The 22,003-nt window shown below is 51.1% G+C and overlaps 1 protein-coding gene across 2 annotated transcripts in view; it reads left to right on the top strand.

The window, feature by feature from the left end:
* LOC108384910 (uncharacterized) overlaps positions 1 to 10,445 on the top strand; it is a 97,756-nt gene extending 87,311 nt beyond the window's left edge. For both annotated transcript variants that reach the window (XR_012133439.1, XR_012133438.1), the window contains exons 2-4: positions 6,514 to 6,583; positions 6,774 to 6,892; positions 7,089 to 10,445. The gene's annotated coding sequence lies outside the window, so the exon portion shown is untranslated. The remainder of the gene's footprint in view (positions 1 to 6,513; positions 6,584 to 6,773; positions 6,893 to 7,088) is intronic.
* The last annotated feature ends 11,558 nt before the right edge of the window (positions 10,446 to 22,003 follow it).

The raw sequence follows: 22,003 nt of genomic DNA, 5'->3' as shown, positions 1-22,003 counted from the left end.
TGGAAGGAAATACACAGATATGTTAGCAGTGGGTTTATGAGTTTTTTTTCCCCTTCTTAGGTTTTTTTGTGTTTTGCATATTTTCTATTAAGACAAACATTATTTCAAAAATAAAGAGAGAGTGAGATGCTATTATCACGTTGGTATAAGGTGAGTATCCGTGAATGAATTTATCCCATCCTGCCCGCATCCTTATTACTCTGAGCCTGAGGCTGTGCTGGGCTCAGAGGTCAAGGGGTGGCACAGGTCCTGGTCCTTGGGAACCCACCCTACGCAGGGGCAGCCGATGGAGGACCAACCTCCCAGCGGCAGTGGCGTGGCCCCAGGGTGGGCTTAGCAGAGGGGAGGCCCCTGCACATCTGACCTGGGGCCAAGCCAAGGGGCGCCGGGTGGCAAGTGGGTCTCATCATCTTCCCGGAAAGGGGCTGGCGTGGGCCCTCCCAGGCCTGCAGCTCTCCTGCCGCCACAACAGAAGGGCTGGGGAACTGCTGGCGCCAGTTCCTCCGAGGTGGGCCAGCGGGGTCCAGTCCCTGCCAGCAAGGGTCAGGTTGAAGCTTTTGTGGGCCTCTCTTGCGTCACTTGTGTAACCGATTGTTAACCCACCTGCTTCCAGAGGTCTCAGCCCGAAACGCTCCGTCAGGTCCTTTTGGGGCGATGTGGTGCCACCAGGCTGCTGTGTGGTGGCTCCCTGTGGGTGCCATCTGTGTCTCCTCCCACAGCTGGTGCTGGGAGGGTCCTGGGACCCACAGGACGATGCGTGCGGGGCACTGCAGGGCACGAGCCCAGTCCCCACCCCATGGGCTGTGTCTGAGGGCAGAGGCTGGTACTGCCTCTCATTTGTTGAATGAGTGAAGGTGTGTGAGTCTGGGGCAGGCAGTCATTCTGGCTGAGGACTGGCATGGCTGAAAGCCACAGGAAAGGTGGTGCTGGAGTGGCCATCATGCCTGCAGCCCCGTCAGGGAGCCACCCCAGGCTGCTGGGGACCCTGGGGTGTCAGAGTCTGGGAGGGTCACACATGTGACAGTGGAGCTGTACGGCCCCAGCAGTGACCCCCAGGTGACATTCTCCCTCCCCAGTCCCTCTACGCGCCTCCCCACCCAAGCTGCTGGGTCGGGACCCCAGGGCCCCAGGCGCTTGCCAGCAAGGTGCTCCCCACCTGCCGTCTCCCCCACGAAGCTGCCCTGTACACAGTACCCCTGAGGATGCTCAGGTGCAGGGCACGGGGCACACCAGGACTCCAGTCCCAGGTGCTCCCCACCCACAGGGCTCCTGTCTGCCTGGTTGGGAGCTGCTCTGCGGCTGGGTGGCACCAGTCCCCACCCTGCCCTCTGGTCGCCTGTGGCCCTGCCCGAGCCCTGCCTGGGAAACGTGATGGTGGTGGTCAGGGGGCTGCTTCCTGCTGGGCTGGCTCTCTGCCACTCCCATGTGGACGGGGGCTTGGTTCCTGGTTTCCTTGGGGTTGGGTGGGCCTGGCCATGTGCTGGCCCAGTGCACAGGCGTGGTGAGTGGGACACACAGGCTGGGCACAGGTTTGTGACCTCGGCCCTTCAGGGAACTTTCTTCCCCTCCCAGGGACCAGCGACGCTCCCAGAAGGGGCCCCCACAGCCCACCTGGTCTAGGAGTTGGGGAGCATGGAGAGGCCTGGCCTCCGGGTGGGTTTTGTGGGCTGAGCAGTGGCAGCCCTCTGATCTGCCAGCTCCTGGCTGTGGCAACATCCTGACCAAGCTGGCCTGCAGAGGTGGCACTCTGCCCAGAAGGGGAGCCGCACCTGCTGGCAGCCGCTGTGATTCTTCTAGTTCAACCCTTTCGTTTTACAGAGGGGGAAATGGAGGCCTGAGTCAGCAGGCCAGTGCCTCGGTCACACCAGCTGGGCAGTGGCAGAGCTGGAACCTGGTATCTGTGTGGTGTTGGCCTCTCTCTCGCTGAATCATGCTGCCTCAGAGGGTGGGTGTGTGGAAATGCTTCCAAAGCAGAACAGAAAAACAGTGGCCTGACTTGGGGGCATGGGAGAGTTAATAAATAAAAGGAATTCTCAGGAACACTCATTTTCAAAGTCAGCCTGGGGCTAAGAGGGCTGGCACAGCTGGTCACCAGGCCAAGGGCTTCCTGGAGGGGCACCGGGCAGGGCCCAGGACACCTCTGGGCACAGACGTCACCCTCTCCAGAGAGCGCAGACAGGCCTGGGGGCTGTGAGGATGGGGGAGGTCAGTCAGGAGGCCCCCCATGCATGGTGTGTGCTGGCACTTCCGGGATAGCTTCTCCTTACTGCACCCAGGAGGCTGTAGAGCCCGGTGTTGGAGGAGGCTTGCAGGCGTTAGGTGACTTGTCCAGGCTCACACAGCTGTGGAGGAGAAGTGGGTTTGACCTCTGCATTCCCAGAGCTGGCCTACGGAAAGCCTGCTTTAGCATCCAGGTTTTGCCATTTTAAGCCGTGTGTCCTCGGGGACTGCGGCCCCTCTCCCAGCCCCTGTTTCCTTGCCTAGGCAGATCCTGGGACGGATGTCCTGGTGGCCCACAAGTCTTGCAGGCAGCGTGCGTGAGCGCCGGGCAGTGCCCAGTACAGGGCAGACCTGTGATTTTGGCGGCCCCAGCTGGTGTGATGCAATTACCAGGTCCTCTGAGATCAAATTCTTCTGCCAGTGACCTGCCTGCACTCAGCACTTCCCCTGGAAGCGAAGCCCATTTCCCCCTAGGCTTTGCGGGTGGTTCTGAGAAAGGGACGGCCTCTTCTGGGAAGGAAGGAGGAGAGAGAGAGCAGCTGCGGCCTGAGCTGAGAGGTCAGGGGAGGGGAGCAGACCATGCTGGGAAAAGCATATTGATTTCCTCCTTTTAAAAGTGGACTCAAGTGGAATCATTCATAATGTGCTCTCTCCACCCCTGCCAATACCCATTCCCGTCACTGTCGGGGAAGTGGACTTGCAGTGCTCCTGGAGAAAGAAAACACATTGCCTGACATGTGCAAAGAGGGCTTGGTTCTGTCCCCAGGTGCTTTCTGAAGAGCCTGCTGGTGGCTTTCTGGGGACAGAGGGCAGAGGACACACTGTCAGGGGCTACTCTGGGACAAGGTCCACACAGAGCATTGTGGCCTCAACAAGCGGTCAACCCATGATGGGCAGGGCCTGCAAGGAGGTACTGATGGAGCAGGGGGGCCTCTTGGGGGGACAGTGTTTGAGCTGAGTCTCAGGGGCAGGAGTGGCCCTGCGGAGCATTCTAGGCAGAGGGATATCATGCTCAATGCTTGGCCAAGGGGCTCCTTGCTGTGGGACCCATGGGGTGAAGGTGGGAGGTGGGATAGCTGGGGAGGGGGCTGGGGTAGTCCTGACCCGTTTCCTTGCTACCCCCCTTCAGGGACTGCAGTCCAGGCGTGGGTGAGAACACCTTTGGAGATGTGGGGGTGTGCATGTGGCCGCTGCCTGTCAGCTGGGGATGCCTGCTTCCCGCCCAGGGCTGAGCACAGGAGGCCGACTAGGGCTCCCTCCTCTGCTTGCCTTGGGCTTGGTCCAGGCTGCCTGGCAGCAGGGTGGCTCCAGTGGACACCAGGCTCAGCCAGCATTGGCCCCGTGAGTGGCCCAGCTTGCTCTGAACAGGGCCTTGGGCCAGTCCTCTGCCCAGCAGGGGTCAGGAGCCTGCCACACTGAAGGTTGTTGTGGCCATTGTTCATCTTCCAGGAAGAGCGTCAATGCCAAGGCCTGCTGGGCAAGTCCATGAGCTGGACTCACCGCTCTGGAGGTGGGGGCAGGTGGACAGACAGGCCTTGGAACCAGGCGGAGCTGTGATCAAGCCACACACACCAGCGTGGGACCTTTAGGAAGCCACCTAAGATCCCTCAGCCTCTGTCTCCTCAACAGCAAAAGGGGGCTAACTCTCACTAGTTGTGGGGTCCAGGGAGATGGTAGCTGGGAAGTAACTGGCAGGGGCCAGACCCCCAGCGGGGTGCTGGGAACTCAACCGAGTGTCACCCGTTTACCCAGACACAGGGCAAGGCCGAGCCACAGGGCTTTGGCCCGTGCTGTGTTCTTGCCTGCAGCTCTCTAAACCTCAGCTTCTAAACTTACCTCAGATGTTTGCTTAGCTGTCCCCGCCAGGTCACGCCCACTCAGCCCTGTGCCCTTCACCATCGGACGCAGGCTGTGAGCTTCGGGGGGCTGGGGCTTGTGTGGTTCCTTGAGTTTCCCCCGTGCCTAGGACAGTGTCTGGAGCATGGTGGGGGGAAGGGCTATGGTGCACTTGGCTGTGCAGAGCCACGGGGACCTCAGTGTCCTGGTGGAGGGGCTCCTCTAATCCTTCTGAGCCTCGGTAAGGTGCAGGGTGCTGGGTTTTGATAGGACACAGCTGGTTGGACTGCATGTATGTGTCGTTGGAGGTGGTGAGGCTCAGGCCCCAAATAAATGAATCTCTGTCCCTGACCTCGGGAGCTCCTGGTCTGGGACACAAGGTGAAACCAAGGTGCTTACAGTCATCAGAACAGACAGCAGAACCACGCCCGGTGACAGTACCAGCTTGGGGCACTGCGGGTTCACAAGAGCAGCAGAGCCTCCCCAGACGCCACCTGTGCTGGTCACCCAGGGGTTTATATTCAGAGCACAGGATGCATAACAGGTCCTGGAGCTGTTCCCGAGGCCCCCCACGGGGTAGAGGCTTGTGAGGAAAACACAGCCGGGGCAGGGGGGCTGGGCCTGGGCACCCCCAGCCACCTTCCAGGCACGCTAGGGAAGGGCCTGGGCCCCAGCGGTCTGTTCTCCGTCTGTGCCTGGCCTCGGGGCCTTAACGGAGCTGGCTGGGGAAGGCTGTCAGTAGAGGGCAGTTTGGGAGGTGGTGTTGGGGGGACATTTCTCTTTGGGTCACGGGGAAGTGCTGCACTTGCTGAGTGCCCACTGTGCCGGGCCCAAATCTGGGGTGTCCAGGCCCTCCCTTCAAGGACTTAGAATGGGATGTGCCCCAGGCTCTGGGTGGGGATGTCCAGCAGCTGGGAGCAGGGCAATGTCAGTGAATCGTAGCTGAGGTTCAGTCCCATCTTGGAGAGGAAAGAGGTGAGCGGCTGGCCCGTCTGCAGGGTGGAGCTGCCCCCAGGGCCTGGGCTGAGCAGGGCCATCGAGGCGCGCACGACTGCCTGTGGGTCCTCACTGGCTGGGCCGGCCCGGGAGGGTGAGGCAGGTTTGGTGTTTCTGGGTCGTGGGCCCAGTTTGCATGACACACTTGCTCCGCCGGGCAGCGAGCAGGATAGCCGACAGCACGTGAGAGCCCCCAACTCAGTTCTGAAACCTGGAGAACCCTCAGTGCAAAGGGGTGGGCGATCCCACCCCTCAGGGGTCACTGTGGAGGGAAGAGCCCCATTCCTGCCTCCTTGAATCGTCACAAGAGTCCTGGTCATACCCCAGTATCACCCCACTTACAGAGCAGGCACCTAGTCAGGGCAGCTGCTGAGGAGCGAAGCCGAGGGTCACAGCAGGGCATCTGCCCTGGGGACCCTGCCCACTGGGCAGCGCGCCAGCTGTTGCTCTCAGGAGGATTGCATTTGGGTCTCTGCCCCACCTCTGACCCCACCTCAGGCCCCTACCCAGGCTCCGCTGTCCCCCTGCTCTGTCTAAAGAAATGAGAGCCCGAGAGAGCCAGGCTCCCGGGGCCATTTCTGATGGGAAAACTTTCCCGTTTGCCTAAATGAATCAAACCCATTTCTCTCCCATACATACATATTTCATGGGCTTCCTCTCTGTGTGATTTAATGATCACTGTTCGTGTTGATGTCCTGGCTGTAGCTCTGCGCCTCGGACCCCGGGAGCCCAGTGTGCTGCGGGCTCTGAGGAGGAGCCCGGAGAACGGAACCATCGCTATGGCAACAGGATGCAAGCATATTTCCCGGTGATCTATTGCTTTAATCCTGAGGGCTCTGAGAATATTGCCAGCGTTAATAAATAAGTCTAAATAATACCCCGGTGAGATCGGTATTACTCTTTCCATTTTACTGATGGGTGAACGGAAACTTCGGGGGGCCGGCCTGACAGCAGAGGTGAGGGAGGTGGTGGTGTGCAAGGAGACTGAGCCCACCCCCCGGCTCCCCAGGGGCCCAGCGCCCCTGCTGGTGGCCGTGTCGGGGCCGCAGACGCCTTCCTGGAGGGTCCTGCCGGGACCGTGCCAGCCGAGGGCACGCTGGATGTGCTGCCCGACCTCTCTGTGACTGGTGAGCAGCGCTGCTTCCACCAGCCGCGGGAAGGCCCTCCGGGCCCCGGCACTGCTCTCGGGCTTGCTGAGTCCGGACAGGCCGCCCTCACTCCTCCGTCCCTTGGTCTCTGTGTGTGCGACAGTGTGTTCCCTGGAGGAAGTAGGCCTTCGTCCGTTCGCAGCCTTGGCGCCCCGCCGATCGTGACCAGGATGATTCCTGAGTGGGTTTCTGCGGTGGAGAGGCAGGGGCGGGCAGGGCACAGGCTTTCCCTGTGATGGGTGTTGGGCAGCGATCACAGAGCCACCAGCCAGCACATGCGTGCAAACGTGTGATACCCCTTTTATGTTTCCAGCTACAGCTGAACCTCCATGTGCCCCGTGGAAGGAGACCCCCCTGTCCTTGGTGGTCCTGGGGCTACTCAGGTGAGGAGTTGGTCTTATCTCCAAGTGTCCCTGCCACAGTGTCACAGCTGAACACGGGCCCGGAGCCCGGCGGCTGCTTGCCCCGCGTGATCTTGCCTCCCCTCGTGCCCGCCCACACCTGCCGGGGGCTGTGTCCCCCACGGCTGCTGCTGCACTTGGGCTGCCTTCCCACTCCTCTCTCCCTAAACAGCTTCCCCCTCAGGCTGCGCTCTGGCCCCAGGAACGACCCCCGGCATGCAGCGATCTGCCCGGCAGCTCTCCTCCCCAGTCCTCCACCCTGTCCGCTGCCAGACCTCCTCCTTCTTCAAGGTGAGGATCTTTGGGATCCTTTATCTTCTGGGAACCTCAGTCAGGGCTGCCACCCAGTCCCACAGAGGGGGTCCTACTAATGTGGGAGCAAACAACAGGGGGTCTGCAGCCCTGTCCCTTCATTAAGGTTCCCCTATTGCTCCTGGCCACATGGACCTGTCCCCATCCTCTGAGACCACTTCTGTCCCCCTACCAGACTTGGGGCAGCGTCGGACTCAAATGCCCCTCATTAGGCAATGAAGACAGAACACTGGGGACGGAGGTCTTTCTGGACTGTTCCAGGTCTTCCCGGAGACAAAGGCCAGTCCAGGATCCTGTGCTGATGGCGTCTCTGCTGAAATGGGCCGTGTGGCCTCCCTGGTGCCGCCTCTGCATGTGTGTCTTCCCCCCACTGTTCTGTGAGGCCCTGTGTCCGCCTGCCATGGTGGGGCAGAGCCGTGCCTGTGGAGCAGACGCGTGTGGGGCTGCCCAGCCCGTAGCATCCTGCTCTGCACCCCATCTCTGGAGGAGGCCGATTAGAGCAGGTGCGAGTGCCCAGCCCCAGCTGGTTCCACCAGATCCTCTGTAGCCATTTGGAATCGGGCTGCAGACGGTAGTGACCATACCTGAACCGAGAGGGCATGTGGGGCAGGTGGCTGGGCAGGCGGGGAGGGTGCTGGGAGGGAGGAGAGGGGAGGACAGTAGAGGGGAGAGGAGCAAGGAGAGGAAGGGGGTCCCGGGAAAACGGAGGGGTGGGCAGAAGCAGGAAGGAGACACCCGGGGGGAGCGAGGAGGCACCCTGAGTCCAACGATGTTCTGTTCTGTTCTGCTCCTCTGGAGGCCCAGCTGGCAGCCCAGCACAAATCTGTGACGTCCTCTGACCTCGTTCTGCTTGGTGGCCAGGCAGGGGAGGATTAACGGGGCAGGCCCTGGTTTCTCAAACCCTGCACATTCCAAATTAAGGCTAGTCTTCAGAGAATTAGAATGTTCTGCCTAGTTCAGAGAGTTTTGCATGCCCAAGGCCAGGCTGGACCAGTTTGGAGAAGTTTATTCTGACAATGTGATTTATAGCATCTGTTTTCCCCGGGAGCCAGTCACGCAGGTGCTGCAGGCTTACCTGACCGACCCCCAGCGTAACCCTGGACACTAGCACTCAGGGGAGAGTCCCTGGCTGGGGGCACTGGGCACCTGTCTCCATGGTTCTGGTGGTGTGAAGCATGCCCCCGAGGGACCCCACTGGGGGAGGACACTGGGAAGCTGAGGGCCTGTCCCGGGACCTCTCCCAGCAGCCTTGGCCTCTGCCGACTTCCATCTGCACCCTTTCTCTTTCATACTCTGTATCTGAGGGTGTAACAGCCTTTTCTGAGTCCCGACAGCACTAGTGAGTCAGTGAGGCTGGCCTTGGGGACCCCCGACACAGGGGCTTGGGGTGGCTTATGCATATTTCTTTCCCTTGCAAATAAAACAGCCTTGCTGGAGGCAGTTTGGCCTGGGTGTACCAGGAAGGGGCCCAGCAGGGAACGGCACACTCAGCTTGGGTGACCAGGAGGGAACTGGGGAGCCTGGAACGGAGGCAAGCCCAGGGCTGGCCCCCCTGGGGGCTGAGTGGGGGCCCAGTCGGAACACAGAGGAAACTGGCGGCAGGAAGGAGCTGCTCACAGAGGCTGTGGCGCAGGTGGGGGCACTGCCCACGGTGGCCTGCCGGGGGAAAGCCAGAGGACATGGGCACATGCAGGAGGAAGAGCCCATGCAGCACGACAACTACACAATAGAGACAGAGTCACTGGGCCAGGAAAACATAAAGGTGGGGGTGGGTGCTGGCAGGCAGCCCTGTGGCCCTAGGAGAGAGCTCACACCCCTTGCCCAGGCCCGTGGCCTGCCTCTGTCCTCTGGCCCCCATTCTGGACCCCTGGGCATGTTCAGCTGCCACGAAGTCCTTGCTTCTGCGTCATGTCATGGGGGCTGATTCCACTCGTTTACCCTCTGTCCTCCTTGAGCTGGTTGGCCTGCGCTGTCGCCCTTGGGTCCCTGTGAGTGTCCTGTGTGGCACCATGTCCCCTAACTACACCTGCCAGCCCTGGTACACTGCACCCTCCTTGCCGCCCCGGCCAGCAGCCTGCTGCCTTCCCATCTGGTCTGTGAAAGGAGGGGTCTGAGACCACTTCCCCGGCTGCCCTGGGCCCTGGCCTGCCTCCCCAGGTTGGCCGGGGTCCTGGCAGGTGCCAGGTGCAGAGGAGGAGCTGAGCGAGCAAGTGCTTGTGCAGAGGCAGGTGTTGCCCACCCTGGGGAGGGCCACTTGCTTTTCTCCCTCTGTGTACTCTGCATTCACTTTGCCCTGTGTGTTCTAACTTAACATTGGCCTGTTCCATACATGCAGCTGTCAAGCAGTGTCGATTTCTTTTCGGAACAGGGCCGAAGTGTTAAAAAAAAATAAGAGAAGAAAGGACAATAAACAGTAAGCCTAAGGAGAGGGAGCATGCAAATTGGCAGGTGATTTGGACCCGTGCCATTTCTTTAAGCTGAGAGCTGAGTTCAAACGATGCTCTGAGCTCCCTGGTAGCAGAAGCCAGTGGGGCCTGGAGGGGCTGGGAGTTGGGATGTGCTGGCCAGCAGAGTGGTACCCAGGGTCTCCCCCGCGGGAAGAAAATGTGCCCTTGCCCTTATATGAATCTGGGGAGATGCACTGGATGCTGGCTTGTTTGGTGGGTGGCCAGAATGGTCTGGGTAGGAAGGAGTACTGGCTGGAGTGGACAGGGAGGGCTTGTCCCCACAAGAAGCAGGCAGTGTCCTGGGCTTCTTAACTGCAGACTCAGCCACAAACTCCAGGGCAGACCTGGCTGGGCTGCTCAGAGGGCCACAGAGGCCAGAGCGGGCTGGCTGCCCCTGGACCTGGCAGGCACCCGGTCACAGCACACAGAGTCACTCGCCCGCTGTGGTCAGTTGGGACCAGCAGGCCCCTTTTGGCGCTCAGCCTTTCTAACTATGGTATGCGTGCAGCTTGGATAAAAATAAATCCAAACGATGCACCTAATCCTTGTCCTGCCCGCCCCTCTCTGGCTCCAGTATACACTCCTCACTGCAAACCTGGGCTCTGCTCCTGGGAGCTTGGCCCCTGCTGTGACAGGGAGCTTTAGAGGGGGCACACTGGGCTGGGCTCTCCCTCCCCTCTCTACCTGCTTCCTGCCTCAGCTGCACGCCCCCTCCAGCCCTCTGTTGTCCATCCAGAGGGTGTCTGGAATCCCCCCATGTCTCAGCGCCCGGGTGCTGTGCCCTGCCCCTTGTCTGTTTTGCCAGCAGTGCACTCCGGTCAGGCCACGCACTCCTCACCCGCATGCAGACGGACACCCTATCCTCTCTGCCCACTCTATCCTGGCTGTGCTCCTTGCTCCTCCATGTCCCAGGGCAGGGCCTCTGCCTGGGACATTTGTCTCTGTGCCAGCCACTTTCCCCTCCTACTTCAGGGCTTGGCTCAAATGCCCCCTTCTCAGGAGACCCCCAACCACCTACCTGATGGTGGCTGTGTCTCTCCTGTGCAGCCCATGCATGCAGCACTGCTGGCCTGCCTGTCCTGGATGGTGCGTAGTGAATTGTCTCCCCTCTGCCCTCTATGTCCCAGAGTGCCAGCCCTGCCAGGGCTCGCGGCTGCGTTCCCTGGCCCAGAGCAGTGCCTGATGCAGTTGCTAAATGTGTGCTCATTGGTTTAATTAATTAAGTAATGATGGTAAACCTGGGCATTAATACCCACCTTGCAGGGCTGTTGAGCACAGCCCTATGCCCAGCAGCAGATAGATGGCACCAATTGGAAGGCTGTTCCTTCCCTGCACATTTAATACATATGGCCCTTGGCCAGCCTGGTCCTGGCCCGACCTCAGGCCTCCTGCCCAGCTCACCTGGCACTCCAACCCGCCTACCCTTTTCACTTCCTTGCAGCCTTCAACCCTCCAGGTTGGAACAAAGCACATGTGCTTAACCACTCTGAAGTGACTGTGTTTCAGAAAAGCCCCAGAGCTCCTTGCTTCTGTCCTCCCACAGGCTGTGCCTGTGAACAACTCTGCAGAGTGTGGAGCCTACTTGCCTGACCCCAAGCAGATGGCTACACTTTCACCAGCTTTGCTAGCAGTTGTTACACGACCGTTACTCAGGACTATGTTGTGTAGATACGTTATGGACAAAGGCACTCACCAGGTCGCTAGTTCTGCACCGCCTGTACTCGGTGCCTGGAGCTCGGGCAGTGACTGTGTGCGACTACATGTACGGAACTTGGCATGCACCTATGCACCCTGCACAACAGCACCGCCACCCCCCACCGCCCACCTCCGGACACCTGTGGGGAGCCCCGTGACCAGGTGTGGAGGGCCTTCCTGGAGTGGCCCGCATGGCCCACGATGGTCCTGGCTGAGGCCTGCCTGGCTGCTGGCTGTGGCGGGGTCAATGGTAAGGAAGTAGGGATGATGTCTGTCTGTACGATTTCCAATGGCCTGGCCCCACCCCCTCTCACAGGTGCCAAGGCCACTGAACGGCCACCAGCCCTCCATGTGAGGTTTGGAGGGAAGCTATAAAGGCGTCATGTGGAAAGTGGGGGGACCCCGGAATCGTCCGCCGGCTTTGGGGGCAGTATCAGGCTTCCCCTTGTTCCTGGAGGAATAGATGGGCAAGGAAAGCTGTGGTAGGAATGTGCCAGAGGTAAGCAATCACTCCTGACTTTATTAAGTCATACAATGAGGTATTTTAATTGTTATAAATGAGGGCACAAGACAGAATAAAATGTCTCTGAAATAATGGAGGATGAAATTTATAATGTAAAACAATTTAAAACAAGCAGGTCCAACAATTCAGTATGTGTTAAAATGGCATTTCAAGCCAGCTGGGCAGGGGTGGCTCATCTGCCAGGCATTGTGAGGAGGGCACACCAGGCCCAGTCATTTGTCCCCCACAGTCCTCCTGGGCCTGGGTCTGCCGGGCCTTGGCCGCTCACCTCACTTCCTGGCTGGAATGAATAGAGGTCCTTGTCTAGTTCTTGGACCTCCTGTGGTTGTAAGGCCGCCCTGTACAGCATGGAGGTACTGTGGGAGCCTGTCCACTCACACTATGTGGCCCCCCTGGGGCCGAGGGGAGGGGAAGGGTCAGCCTCTGAGTCCCACCTCCACAGCTCTGGGCCCAGATCTGACCCAGTGGACCCCTAGGGGCTGCTCAGGGAGGCACGGGGATGAGGCTGGTCAGTGTCCTGGCCAGCAGACCTTGGCCAGTGAGGGAGCAGGCGGGCACCCTCCTGGGCCTCTGTCCTGTAGCCCCTCTGTGTCCCTACCCACGCCCCACTTGGCTGGGCGCCATCAGGGCTTGCTTCCCCTCCTGCCCTGTTGACGTCTCTGACCCTCACCCTGGCTCCCAAGAAGCACTGGCACATATGTTTGACCTCAGGCTCTGATTTCTGGGGAAGCTGTACTAAAATACATGCTTACTGTGTGCTAGGCAGTATTCTGGGCACAGGGGACATAATTCAGAAAACAGAAAAATATCCCTGTCCTCATGAAGTTAATATTCTTGAAGTGGTGGTGGGCTGGGGAAGACAAGAAATAAGTAAGTAAGTTATATACAGTGTCAGAGTGGTGAGTTTGGCCCAGGGATAAAAATGCCAAGGGGAGGGAGAGAGGAGCAGTTTTATGTAGACTGTTGCTAGAGCCTCAACATTGAGGCTGGTATATGGACACAGACCTGTAGGAAGTGATGGAGAGAGACAAGTGGGCCCAAGGGGAATAGTGTTCAGGTAAGGGAATGGAGGTGCAAAGGCCCTGAGGCGGGGCTGGGCTTGGCAAGTCCGAGGCCTGGGAAGGAAGCTGGAGCAGCTGGAGCAGGGTGAGCAAGGAGCAGAATGGAGGTCATAACAAGGCCAGACCTCACTGGGTCCCTGAGTCCTGTTGGTGCTGGGGAAGCAGAGAGATCCTGGGGCATCAGTGCAGTGAGAGGTGATGGTGGCTTGGCCGGTGTTCAGCAGAAGGGCTGGTGGCCAGGTTATGGGTGAGTTTTAAAGGAGCCAGTAGGTGTTAGATTTGGATGCAAAAGGGAGAGAGCGAGCAAGGATACATGTAAGGAGGCACATTTCTGCTGTGATTGTGCTTCTGTATGCACATGCGTGGTCACGTTTCTCTGGGCTGTATACTTAGAAGGGGATTTCATAAAATAAGCATTTTTTCAGTTTCACTAGTTAAAGCCAAACTGTCTTTCAAAGCAATTGTGCCGCTGTGAACTACACAGCCAGTGTCTGAAGGGTCTGAGAGTTCCCGGGGTCCCGTGGTGCTGCCGACACCTGGTACCGCCGGACTTCAATGTTTGCCAGTATGGTGGGCATGTGGGGTGTTCCGTTACACTCTCGGTTTGTGTTTTCTTGTTTTATTTGTGATGCAGGCATTACTGTTTAAATACAAGTCATTAAAATATATTTGCAATAATAAAAGCAAAGAGAAACTGACTCTAAAATCCCAAAAATTAATAAAAACTGGAAGAAAGGAGGAGGGGAATGTGGGGAGGAGTGAAATGTGCCTGTTTTTCATTTTACACTGGGTTAGTCAGTGGGCATGGCCCGGAGCCTCGGCAGCTTACTGGGCCTTATAGGATATGAATGCAGGGAAACCAGAAGGTCCTGTGTCACACTGGAAACTTGCCCTTTGTGCTCCTTAGTTCTGTTTCTTCGGGGACGCAGAGAGTAAAGCTCTAAGGTGGGCAGAATTGTGGGGAGCATGGGTATGGTTTTAAGCAGGGGCTGGTAGTCTTATTCAGTTCTCTTAACTTGGTGTCATACTTGAGTGCAAGTTCCTAAACAGTTTCCGGTTGTCCAAAGCAATGGAACTGGGAAAACTTAACCTGCCAGCCATGCCCCAGAATTGGTACATGAAGCGACCTGAAGATACGCAATGAGCAGCAGGCCCAGGCTGGGGTGTCACCTTCCCTTGCACGGGCTGACAGGGTACTTGGGGTTTCCGCCACTGTCCCCGGAGGTGCTGCCTCCCTTTGCTCAGTGACCTTTTCCAGTTGTAGTTCTTTGTAAACAACAGCATTCCAGAGTAACTTCAGGCCCCTTGGTCAACATCAGCCCCTTCAACGGCACCACGAACATAAGGAAAATGGGAAAGAAACATAAGAACAGTAAACAACTGTAACGTGGCTCTCTGGGGGCTGGATGCATCAATAAGGACATGGTGTCTCTGAGTGATATAATTAGTGGGATGACAGAAAGTATACACACCAGACTCTCTGCCCTTCAGAACGAGAAGCCACGTCCTTTCCCAGGGCCAACGGGACACTTACAAAAATATTTCATCCATTAAGCAACAGGCAAGAAAAAACTTCCAGTAAATTCCTCCTAATAGAAATTGTATAGGTCGGTACTTTGACCCAGTGCAGTGAAATGGAGATTAATAACAAAAGTAAAAACAAGAACCTCCATCCATGTGAAAATTAAACAAACGTAAGAAGCACTGCAACCATTTCCCAAATAACTTCTGAATCAATGAGAAATTTGAAACTATAATTGCTGAATACTAATGGCAATGTGCAAACCTATATATTAAGACATAGGAAATCTGCCAATGTTATAATGCAGCAAATTCATGACCCTAAATACTTTCAGTGTTAGGCAGAGAAGAGAAATAAATAAAATGAGCTTTTGATTCACGTTAAAAAAAAGGAGAATATAGTAAACTGAGGAAAGCAGGACAAAGGAATTAATAGATAGGAACAGAAATTAATGAATTTAAAACTCAAGCCATAAATAAATACCAGAACTGGTTCTTTGGAAAACACCCAACAAAAGAGATAAATCGCCAGCTAGTCCTGCTGGCCTGAGTGTGTTTCACCAGCACACAAATGATGGACGGCGTTGCAGGTGAGACAGCTCCCCAGGGGCAGAGCTGGGGCTAATGTGCTGGTCCACATTCCTCATAGGAGCTCCACTCCTTAGAAACTCAGGAAACTCTCCTGGAATGCAAGTGAGTGGAGTGTGATCAATTCAGGGATCAACCTGGATTTGGTCTAATTAATTCAAAGGAGTCTGCAAAACTTTGGAAGCTGAACTATGATTAGAAACAAAAGCTTTTATTACACATTTAACCTGATGCCCCCCAAAAAAGCATTGCATCTTCATCGTGAGAAGAAGGGGTAACAGGAGCACAGGGGCTAGGAAGGGATGGTGTTTCAGAGGTAAGACTGAAATGGGGCTAAGAAACTGCCAAATTCAACCTGATATGGAACCTCCCAAAATAAGTATAAGTGACCAAACCTTACTCAAAAAGAGAGCAAATGTAACATAGTATGACCATGGGAGAAGGAGAAAAGTGGCCTGCAAAATGGTAGATAAACAGCCAGTCCCATGTGGTGGCAGAGTGGGAAGGCTAGGAACTGGTCCCACCAACAAAACAACGATTGAGTTGTCACCAATTGTTGGAATGAACTGTTTCGGAGCCCTGGAATCTAGTCAGACCCTCGCAGCGTCCAGGGGAGTGCTGGATGGAGAAAGGGGCTGCTGGTAAATTTTGGTGTCTGTATAGCAGCTGCCATTCTCCATTCTGCAGCCTCAAGGCAGGCAGCCATGGGAGGATAGCCTGCCTTCCTGGAATGTTTGCTGGTGCCAGGGTGGGCAATAAACCTTGCCCTCCAAAGTCAGGGTTGTGTGTTTTTTCTGCCTTGACGAGTAACTGAGCAGCCAGCATAGATGCTGGCCATTGTTTCAACCCTTCTGGCTGGAACAGCTTCCTGGGCAACATTGTTGAAAGAATTCAAAGAGACAGAACATCTTTTTTCTTTTCTTCTCTTATTGGATCCAGGCATTCAAGAAAGTTTCTGTCAGGTCACCGTCTGACTGCAGAGATAGCAGGACAGAGGCTTCAGGGACCACACACAACAAGGAATATAGATTTTGCAAGAACAGTTTAGAAAAATTACTAAAAAATTAGATAACTGTCACCTGGAACAAACAAACTAGTGATCCCTGGGGAGGCTGGAGAGTCTGATTTCCAGAGTTACTGTACTGCAATATTCAAAATGTCCAATTCTCCAAAGGAAGAAAGAAATAGAAAACTTTCCCATGAAAGCCCAGGCACTGACCTTACTAGACAAAGACTTTAAATGCTAAAAGAGTTGATGAAAACTATGGACAAAGAACCAAGGGAATCAGAACAATGGTGTAAGAACAAGTAGGGAGATCAGTAAAGAGATAGAAATTATAAAAAGGAACAAAATGGAAATTCTGGAGCTGAAAAGTGCAGTAGCTAAAATTAAAAGTGCACTAGAGATGCTCCTCAGAAGATTTGAGCAGGAAGAAGAAAATGCCAGTGAACCTGAAGATAGGGTAATTGAAATTACGCAGTCTGAGGAGCAGAAAGAAAGAATGAAAAAAAGAATGCACAGAGCCTATCAAACCAATGAAACATCACCAAAACTGATCAATATGCACATTATGATGAGACTTTCAGAAGAAGGAAGCAAGAAAGAGAGGGAGAGAGAATGAAAGGGACAGACAAAATATTTGAGGAAATGATGGCTGAAAACACAAAACTGAGGAAAGACATGAATGTATATACCCAAGAAATTTAAGGAAATCCAAGCAGGAGAAACTCAAAGAGAATCACATTGAGACTCTTTATCATGGAACTGTTGAAACTTAAAGACAAAGAGAAAAGCAGCAAGAGAGAAACAATTTGTAACATTCGAAGAATAGTCAATAAGATTTATGGCTGGCTTCTTATCAGAAACCATCATGAGAGAAGGTAGTGGGATGACATATTTAAAGTGCTGAGAAAAAAATGTTATTCAAGAATTCTATAGCTGCTAAAATGATCCTTTAAAAATGGAGAAGTTAGGGAGTTTTTTTCAACCAACCTGTTCTTTTTTTATTAAAGTACAGTGGATATACAATATAAAATTGGTTTCAAGTATATAACATAGTGTTTCAACAGTTACACACATTACTAAATCCTCACCCCACCGAGTGCAGTTACTATCTGTCAATATAGAAAGATGTTACAGAGCCATTGACTATACTCTCCATGCTTCATTTCCATTCCCATGACCAACTTATATTATGATTGACCACCCAATCGCGTCACCCCAACCCCTCCCCCAGGTAACCACCAGTCATTTCTCAGTATCTCTGAGTCTACTGATACTTTATTAATTTTTGTTTTGTTTTTAGATTCCACATTAAGAAATATAAGTGAAATCATATATTATTTGTCTTTTTTCAACTGGCTTACTTCACTGAGCATAATACCCTCTAGGTCCATCCATGTTGTTGCAAATGGTAGGGTTTCTTTTTTTATGGCTGAATAATATCCCATTGTGTATATGTAGCCCATGTTCTTTATCCATTCATCTACTGATGGACACTTAGGTTGCTTCCATAACTTGGCTATTGTAAATAGTGCTGCAATAAACAGAGTGCATATATCTTTTTGAATCAGAGATTTTGATTTCTTCAGGTAAAGATAGTCTTAAATAAACAAAATATAAGAGACTTTGTCACTAGTAGATCTGCCCTACAAGAAATGCTAAAGAGAGTACTTCAAGTTCAGGTGAACGACAACAGAAATTAAAACTGTATGAAGGAATAAAGATCTCTGATAAAGATAATTACATGGGTAAACAAAAAAGTGAATATTATTGCATTTTTCATTTTTAACTCCTCTTTTTGTTTCTTATATAATTTTAAGGAGCAATGCAGAAAACAGTAATTATAAATCTATGTTAATGAGCACATAATGTATAAAGATGTAATTTATGACAGTAACACAAAAGGGAGATGGAGGTGGGTATATACAATAAAAGGCTAATACCAAAAAATAAATAAAGAACTCATACAACTCAATATATGAAAAATTCCCAAATAATCTGATTAAAAAATAGGCAGAGGAAGTGAATAGGTATTTTGCCCATGAAAACATACAGAAAGACAACAGACATGTGAAAGGATGCTCAACATAGTGATTCAGGAATCATCAGGAAAATACAAATCGAAATCATGAGACATTACCTCATACCTGTCAGAATGATCAACATCAACAAGACAGGAAATAACAATTGTTGGTGAGGATGTGGAGAAAAGGGAACCCTCCTACGCTGTTGCTGGGAAAGAAAATTGGTGCAGCTACTGTGGAAAACAGTATGGAAGTTACTCAAAAAATTAAAAATAGAACTGCCCATATGATGCAGTAATTCCACTTCTGGGAGTTTACCTGAAGAAAACAAAGCCACTAATTTGAAAAGATACCCGCCCTCCTACATGGATTGTGGCATTATTTATAGTAGCCAAAATGTGGAAGCAACCTAAGTCTCCATTGGTAGATGAATGGATAAAGAAGATGTAGTAATATATACAACAGAATATTATCTGACATTAAAAGAATGGAAATTTGTCATTTGAACAACAGGGATGGACCTAGAAGGCTTTGTGTAAGTGAAATAAGTCAGAAAGACAAATACCGTATGGTTTCACTTATATTTGGACTCTAAAAAACAAAACAAATAAATAAACAAAACAAAACAGTAACATACTCATAGATACAAGAAACACACTGTTGGTTGCCAGAGAGGGGAGGTGTGGAAAGTAGTGAAATAAGTGAAGGGGATTAAGAAGTACAAACTTCTACTTATAAAATAAATAAATCATAGGGATGTAATGTACAGCATGGGCAATATAGTAAATAATACTGTAGTAACTTTGTATGGTGACAGATGGTAACTAAACCTTCCATGGGGATCATTAAGTGATGTACAAGATATCAAATCACTATTATATACACCCGAAATTAGTGGGATGTTGTATGTCAACTATATCAATAAAAAAAGAAAGAATCAAGTAGGGAAAAAAAATCAATCAAACACAACAGAGGGTAATAGTGGAGGAATTGAGAAAAAAGTTTTATAAGACATAGACAAGACAGCAAAATGGCAGAAGTCCTTCACTATCAGTATCACTTTAAATACAACTGGATTAAATTCACCTATTAAAAGACAGATTGGCAGAAGAGATGAACAAAATCATGATTCAACTGCATGCTGCTTACAGTAGACTCAGATCCAAAGACACAAGTAGGTTTAAAGTGAAAGGATGGAAAAAGAGAGCAGGAGTGGCTATTCTAATATCAGAGAAATAGATTTTTAAGGAAAAAAATATTACATGTAGGTTTTAGGGAAAAGAGACAAGTTACTGTTTTGTTTTATTTATTTATTTGTTTTGTTTTTTAGATTCCAAATATGTGTTTATTTATCAAGAAGGTAAAAAAATTGCAAACATGTACACGTTAACCAAAATATATGAATAGCCCCAAAGTGTATGAAGCAAGTACTGACAAAACTAAGAAGAGAAATAGTTCCACAGTAACCATAGGAGACTTTAAAATCCCACTTTCAATAATAGAGAGAACACCTAGACAGTCAGTAAGGAAAGAGAGGACATAAACAATGCTCTAAACCAACCAAACCTGACCGATACATAAAGGACTGTCCACCCAACAACAGAATACATATTCTTCTCAAGTGCCCTTGAAACTTTCTCTAGGATAAACCATACTTAGGCCATAAGCCAATTCTCAATAAATTAAAATAATAGAAGTCATAGAGGTATCTTTTTCATCTGCAACAGATGAAGCTTGAGGTGAATAACAGAAGGGAAACTGGAAAATAAGGAAATTCATGGACATTACACAACAATGTGTCAAAGAAGATATCACTAAGGAAATTATAAAGTATTTTGAGATGAATGAAAACAAAAGTGCAACATACCTGAACTTACAGGAAGCAGTGAAAGCAATGCTGAGAGGGAAATTTATAGTCACAAATGCATACATTAAAAATGTAGAGAGGTCTCAAATCCCCAACCAAACTTTACAACTTAAGTGACTACCAAAATTAAAGCAAAATAAGTCAAAGCTGGCAGAAGGAAGGGAATAATAAAAATTCGAGTAGAGATAAATAAGAGAATAGAAAAACAATAGAGAAACTCAACAAAACCAGAGGTTGGTTACTTGATAAGGTCAACAAAACTGCAGAAATTGGAAATAGCCTGGAGACACTATACTAAGTTTACAGAAAGAAAGTACAAGGATTATAAGAGGATGAATATGTGAATAATTGTACACTAACAAGTTGGATAATTGAGATGAAATGAACTAATTCCTAGAAACACACAAATGGTCAAAACTGACTTAAGATGAAATAGAAAACTTCGGTAGACTTCTATAAGTGAAGAGATCGAATTGGTAATCAAAAACCTCTCAACAAAGAAAAGTCCAGGATCAGAGGGCTTCACTGGTGAGTCGTACCAAATGTTAAAAAAAAAAAAATTAACACCACTCTTACTCAAACTTTTCCAAAAAATAGAAGAGCAGAGAATACTTCTGTTAGTCATCTCAGGCTGCCCTAACAAGATACCACTATTTCTATTTATTTTTCTGTTAATTTCCTCACAGTTCTAGGGGCTAGAAGTCTAAGGTCAAGGCGCCAGAGGACTGGTTTCCGGTGAGGGCTCTCCCCTTGGCTTGAAGCGGCCGCCTTCTCTCTGCCCTCACTGGTCTTTCCCCCTCTGCTGTCCCTTCCTCTTCCTGTGAGGACAGCAGTCATATGGAATTAGGGCCCTGCCCTTATGGCCTCATTTAATTTTACTTTCATTCTTACAGGCCATACTTCCAAATGCAGTCACACTGGAGTCAGGGCTTCAACATACGAATTTTGGGGACACAATTCAACCCTTAACAACTTCCTAACGCATTCTGTGTGGCCCTGATACCAAAGCAAGATAAAGACACCATTAAAAAAACTATAGACCAAATATGCTGTATGAGTATAGACACAGCCCCTCCCTGCCAAAATACTAGCAAAACAAACCCGACAGTACGTTAAAAGGATTATATACCGTGACCAAGTGGGATTATCCCAGGAATGCAATGGTGGCTCAGCAGAGGAAATCAATTGCTGTAATACACTACCTTAACAGAATGAAGGAAAAGGCCCACACATACATCTCGATAGATGCAGACAGGGCACTTGAAAAAATTCAACACCCTTTCATGATTAAAAGCGCTCAGCAAAGTAGGGATAGAAGGAACTTCCTTCGCATGATAAAAGGCATTTATGAAAAATCCACAGTGAACATCATGCTAATGATGAAAGCCTGAAAGCTTTTCCTCTAAGGTCAAGAGCCAGACAAGAATGTCTGCTTTTGCCGATTCTAGTCAACATTACACTGAACGTCCTCGCCAGAACATTTGGTAAAACAATGAAATAAAAGGCATCCAGACGGGAAAGGAAGAAGAGAAAGTCTCTCTCTTTGTCTAGATGGTATAATTCTATACATAGAAAATACCCCCAAATCCACAAAATAACTACGAAAGTTAATAAACAAATTCTGTGAAGTTATAGGGTATAAGGTCAACACACACACAAATCAGTTGTGATTTTATGTACCAGCAGTGAACAATCTGAAAAGAAATTAGGAAACAAATTCATTTATAATGGCATCTACACAGAATAAAATACCTAGGGATAAATTCAACCAATGAGGTAAAAGATTTGTAAAAAATTTGAAAAGATCTAATTAAATGGAAAGACATCCCATATCCATGGATTGGAAGATGATATTGCTAAAATGGCAATATGCCCCAAAGGGATTTACAGATTCAGTACAATCCCGATGAAAATCCCGTGAGTTTTTTTGTACTAACAGAAGTCAACCCTCAAATTCATGGACTTTATAAGGGTCTTAAGTAGCCAAAGAAATATTGAAAAAGAAAAATAAAGTGAAAGACTCATACTTCCTGGTTTCAGAACTAACTACAAAGCTACAGTAGTCAAACAACTCAAAAGAATGCAGTGTGTTCTTGGGTCTGGACACTAAGTGAGAGGGACCTTGGGTCTCCCCTCTCTTTCGTTGCCTCCACTCCACCTCTCTGCTGGCACATTGGATGGAGACTCCCCTGCTGGTGGGCTCCCTCTTCTGGTCCCCCCTGCTTGGGGTAGCTCTTTTGGGCTCCCTCTCCCATGCTCAGCCATTGCTTCCGCAAATCCCACCACTGGGCCAGGGTGGTTTCTGGGATGAGGTGCAGGTGGGACTCTGAACAGCATTGCCCTGGCCCTCACCCCTGGCAT

This window comes from Manis javanica, chromosome 7 (assembly GCF_040802235.1).
Source record: "Manis javanica isolate MJ-LG chromosome 7, MJ_LKY, whole genome shotgun sequence".
Taxonomy (NCBI): domain Eukaryota; kingdom Metazoa; phylum Chordata; class Mammalia; order Pholidota; family Manidae; genus Manis; species Manis javanica.
The sequence above is the reverse complement of the archived record's forward strand: the minus strand, read 5'-3'. Positions and strand labels throughout refer to the sequence as shown.